Raw genomic sequence first — 6,000 nt, forward strand, 5'->3', positions numbered from 1 at the left:
TAATATAGTAATGCTGCAAGGGAAATTCTAATAAGTGCCTGAATATAAAAGTAGTAAATTATTCAAGACCAAATTTTGATAGGGGAAGGAAGAATAAATTAATTGGCTTTCATGTCTTATAAGGAGTGCAGGTGGGTTTTGAGTAAACTGTGGGAAAGGTAATGCATTACCTGATTGAAGAAAAAAGCGACAGCAACACCAAATTATGGGCCTGTAGTAGAGGAAGAGTTATAATCTTGTTTCCGTAAAATATTAAGTAAAGATGCATATAATTATGTATATAAAGAAAAAGGGTTCAGCCGGGTGGTGGTGGCGCACGCCTTTAATCCCAGCACTTGGGAGGCAGAGGCAGGCGGATTTCTGCGTTCAAGGAGGCCAGCCTGGTCTACAGAGTGAGTTCCAGGACAGCCAGGGCTACACAGAGAAACCCTGTCTCAAAAAACAAAAAACAAAAAACAAAAAACAAAAAACAAAAAACAAAACAAAAAAGGGTTAATGACAAATAAGTTATGGTAGAAGTTTAAAGTCATCAAGTGGAGAAAAGGAAAATTATTCAAGTTTATAACACCATAATTATACAGTTGGATAAAAGAAAAAGGGAAAAAGCAATATATATGGGAAAAAGCAATATACATATACATATACATATCCAGAAAGGCAAAAGCCAGCAGATCTCTGAGTTCAGGACAGCCATGTCTACAGAGTAAGACCTTGTTTCAAAAAATACAATAGGATACAATAGAAGGAAAGGGGGAAACAAGCAAAAAGGATGTCATTGTACAGGTATAAGAGGTTAACGTCTTCCAATAAACATGGAGACGCTTACATTCCTTACACTGAGCAATAGTCAACTGTCTGACTTTTATAAACAGCTGAAAGTGAAGTGATAAAATTTGAAAGTAAAGGGACTTGGCAAATGCAAATTTATAGTCATGGAAGACAGTATTCTTATAAAGTAGGTACAAGTGAAAGATAAAATTCCTAAATAAGGAATTACATAATAAGAAAACATGAAGACAATCTGGAGATAACACACTGTACAAAGAATAAACAAAGAGAAACTTCTAGGAATTCAAGGATAACCTAAATAAAGTGACCACATTTTAGCTCTCATTTTTTCAAATCAGGAGGAGCTATATGATGGTAAAATTAATAAGAACAAGAACATTAATAGACTAAATCGTCATTTCAATGGATATTAAGACTTAAACCTTAGGATTCAGTAGGATTAGCGTCACTCAATTGAAAATTATAAAAATCGATTGCACGTCTGGAGACAAATAAAACTTTAATAAACATTATTATCCTAAAAGCCACATTCACAAAATAATACAATAAATAAAAAATATGACTAATGCTAACATCTTTCTGCTAAAAGGCTAATCTTTAACCTAATAAATATATAAAATGAAAATTATTTTAATTCTGTAAAACATGAGGGTAAAAGCCACTTCCCAATAATGGAAAAATTGGTAACAACAGTGTTTATGAAAAAAGTTATAATTAAGTTCATTTATATTTAACAGTAATACCAAGCCATAAAGGGTGTTAACATTCACTCTAAAAGGTGTTCAATAAATCTTTTAATGCAGTCTTATAAATCTCATAAAGATCTATCTACCTATCTATCTATCTATCATCTATCTATCTATGATAGAAGAGATAACTTCAAAATTGTTCAAGACTCAAAAATAAGAGAAAATAGAATCAGAATTTAAAAAGAAAGGGAGACAATGTCTTAAAGTTATATGACTGTTGATGAACAAGGACATACTGTCAGTAGGCAGTCAAAGAATACAAGTTCATTCTGAACAACTCTTGGCAAAACTGACAACTGTAGAGGAAATGGGTAATATATCTAATAAAGTCAATAAGGGATTACTGGAAATTTTTAATAGACCAGTTAACATGGGTAGAGCACAGAATAATAAAATCTGTTACCAAAGCCATCACCTAGTACTGTTACAGGCAACTTTCTCCAAACTTTGAGTAAACAACATAAAACAAACAATAACAACAAACAAATAGAAAAGAGATTGTCTTCTCTTTTTTGCTTTTTCCCTCCTTTTTCTCTCTTTTCCTTATGCACAGTTATTCCAACTTTACCATTTGTAGGTTTTGGCAAAGTGGTAAATACACCATGGTTATTGCAACAAAACCTCTGTTCTCAGAGGGCACTATGTTTTTGAAAGTGTTAAAGAAAGGTGGCAGACTGGTTGACTCCATTTAGAATTTATTATTTTAAAATAAGTCTACAAACTAATATCATTAAAATGCAGACATAACACTTTAAAGCACATATGACCAAGTAGACAGTGGGTACTGTCACAGATAGATGTTTGCTTTAGGATTTCCATTATGTTTCTAAATCAAGGTCTATCAGTGAGACAGAAGAAATAACAAAATAGCCCAAAACAGCTGCTGTAGCCTAAGTGTCCCCACAATCGTGCTGAAATGCAGCATTGTTAAGAAGCAGGACATGTACAAAGCATTTGGAACATAAGCTCTCTGCCTGCATACATAGTTTTTATACAGCAGAGTGGGGGCTCTCTCTCTTGATATCTGCTACCATAAAATAAGTTGTCCTATTAGGTAGTGGATGAGGCATCGGGCAGTCTCTTACCAGACTCTAGTTTCATGATCTTAGATTTCTCAGATTCACAACTGTGACACACTTAATAAATTATACACTGCAGGCTTGTGCTTAGGAAGTAGAGTTACTTTCAGTGGAAATTCAGCCTCACCTAATTTCAATTCCATGAATCCACCTGGTCAAAGGAAAAAAGATACTTTGCTCTCTGCCTGGTATGCGTTTGTGTGTTTGTGTGCTCATGGTCACAAGGACATGCACAAAGATATAAAAGTAAAATTATAGAAATTAGTTATTTTATAAAGTTTTTTTCAAAAACTCATTTCTTTTGTATGTGTATGAGTGTGGGTAGGGTATCTATGCATAAGTTTGTACTTGGCTTGGGTATATGCATATCTTTGTTTGCAGGTATTCTGTGCTAATGTAGAGGCCAAAAAAGAATGTCTAATTCCTTGAGCTTCTTCTTGAACTCTCCTTCCTTCTCTCTCTCCCTGCATCCTCGTTTCTTGAGACATGGTCTCTCAATGAACCTGGAGCTATGCTGGTGGCCAGAAAAAACTCAGGAATCCTGACTCTGCTTCCTACACTGTTAAAATTTCTTGCACACATAGACACTTCTGTCTTTTTTTTTTTTTTTTTTTATCAAGAGTGTTGGACATTTGAACTCACCTCCTCAGGCTTGCCTAGAGAGCACTTTCAATCACTAAGCCCTCATTACTCTCATCTATTATTCTTTAATCGAAGAATACAGACCCAGATAATAGTATCAGAGGAATTATTTGTGTTAGATTCAAGAACTGCTAAAATAGAATTCAAAATAGGAGTAAAGTAAAAACATTATCTATGTAACATTGAAGTGTTGGTTCTGTTATTGTTTCAATTGTTTCCCTCAAAACAAATCATTTTGTTTCATTTGTAGTATCGCCACAGAATTCTACCTCCTCCCCCTCCCCCTTTCCCCTTCTCCCTCCCCCTCCCCTCCGCTCCCCCTCCCCCTCCTTCTTCTTCTTCATTTTCTTTCCTTTTTCTTTTATTGGGGGGGGGGGCTTAGAGTGAGAATAATCATGCCCTACCAATGATAAAGCATGGCAAGGATTTGGTCTAGCAGTTTTCAACCTGTGGAACACAACACTTTTGGGGGGCAGATCAAGCAAACAGGTTGGAAGAACTGTCTAAGACCATCAGAAAACACAGATATTTACGTTACAGTTCATAACAGGAGCAAAATAGCAGTTATAAAATAGCAAAAAAACAAAACAAAACAAAACAAAAAAACCCCAAAACTTTGTAGTTTGGGCATCACCAAAACACGATGAACCATATTGAAGGGCTGCACAATTACAAAGGTTGAGAACCATTCATTGACTTAGTCAGTCAGAACCTAAGTACAGGGTGATCTTCCTATGAAGCTTGTAGCCTTTTGAGCCTTGCAAGGAGAGGAAGCTCAAATGGTATTTGTTCACCACAAGCAAGGCATTTATTTGCTTCACAAACCGTAGTTTTCTCATAGAAGATCAGGAAGCCACTCTTTCTTCTTAATACATGTAAAATTGTTTTCCTAAAATGCAAAATAATTAGAGTTTTCAGCTTTGCCTTTTTAATTTAGATGAGAATATACTTACATTTGAAATGAATTAGGAATTCAAATGCTGGGTTTCCCAGTGGTGTGTGAATGATAATATACTATAGTATACTACACATCCTCAGTTCAGCAGTTACTGTTCAGGATATTTTAATTAGTGAAAATGTGTCTTTCACGTAATGTTGCATACACATACACTATCTATTTTGGATCCTCCTCCTTCATCCTCATGCATTCCCTCCTGGCCCTACTAGCTCTTTATGTATTAGTTCCCCTTTGGCTTTGCTTTGAGTCCCAAGCATGTTTCTTACCCTTGCCTGCTGTTAGAAACTATCATTCACTGGGTGGCTTATAAACAAGGGAGGTTTATTTCTTTACTTTTTTCACTAAGAACAGATAATAACATATTTAAGCATTACAAAAACTATTCACACTATAAAAAGAAAAGATGTAAAGGGGGAAAGAAACCAAGTACTGCTGTTTGGGGTGGGAGAAAACAAAGTATCACATGCTCTCTCTCCTGAGTCATTTTCCCTACCTTGAGTCTATTGAGAAATATATATATATATATATATATATATATATATATGTATATATGTATATATGTATATGTGTATATGTGTATATGTGTATATGTGTATATGTGTATATGTGTATATGTGTATATGTGTATATGTGTATATGTGTATATGTGTATATGTGTATATGTATATATACATATATGTATACATGTATATATGTATATATATGTATATATACATATATGTATACATATGTATACATATATGTATACATGTATACATGTATACATGTATACATGTATATATGATGTATATATGATGTATATATGATGTATATATGATGTATATATGATGTATATATGATGTATATATGATGTATATATGATGTATATATGATATATATATGTATATATGTATATATGTATATATGTATATATGTATATATGTATATATGTATATATGTATATATGTATATATGTATATATGTATATATGTATATATGTATATATGTATATATGTATATTATATATATAAACTATATATATATTATATATATAAACTATATATATATATATAAATTTGAGAAGAAGAATCACAAAAGAAAGCGGGAGAGGCAGAACAAGAAAAGGAAGAGAAAAAATATGAGAGAGCACAATGATGCACACATGAAAATACCACAGTGAAATTCATTTTCTATGCTTATGTGCCATAAAATAAAACACTATTCACAATTTTATGTTCTTTTAATTTAAGAAAAAATTAAATATTTTCTAACAAGATTGTAATATGTTTGGACCTGACACAGAGAGTACCGTGCTTCATTCTGCTCCCTTTTATTTGTATACATAGCTTTGATTACATTTCCATTCTTGTGTTTTCTTACTATAGAATCTATACCTAATCTAGAAACTGTTATATACCAGACTAGAGTGACTTCTAGCACCACATACTCATGCTTAATAATTGAACATGTTTTTCTTTTTAAAACTACATTTTAAAATGTATTCTTCAGCAGTTATGCTAATTGCTCCCAGAACTTCCTTCCATCTCAGCCATAGCCCCCTCACAACTCATGTCTGTTTTTTTAAAATAATGCATATGTACAATTAATGCTATCCATATGTAGGGCAACTGGGCTGTGCCACCAGACAGAAGACCTGGCATGGTTAAGTGAGCTCAAACCCCTGGAATCTCAGAGCTTTGTGATCATGAGGAGGTGAGACACTCCCTACCAGTTTCTGTACCTGCTCTGGAACATATAGCCACAATATCCCACTGAGAGGACCATGTAAGGTAACACCTGGAGT

Source organism: Arvicanthis niloticus, chromosome 5 (genome assembly GCF_011762505.2).
Source record: "Arvicanthis niloticus isolate mArvNil1 chromosome 5, mArvNil1.pat.X, whole genome shotgun sequence".
Classification (NCBI taxonomy): domain Eukaryota; kingdom Metazoa; phylum Chordata; class Mammalia; order Rodentia; family Muridae; genus Arvicanthis; species Arvicanthis niloticus.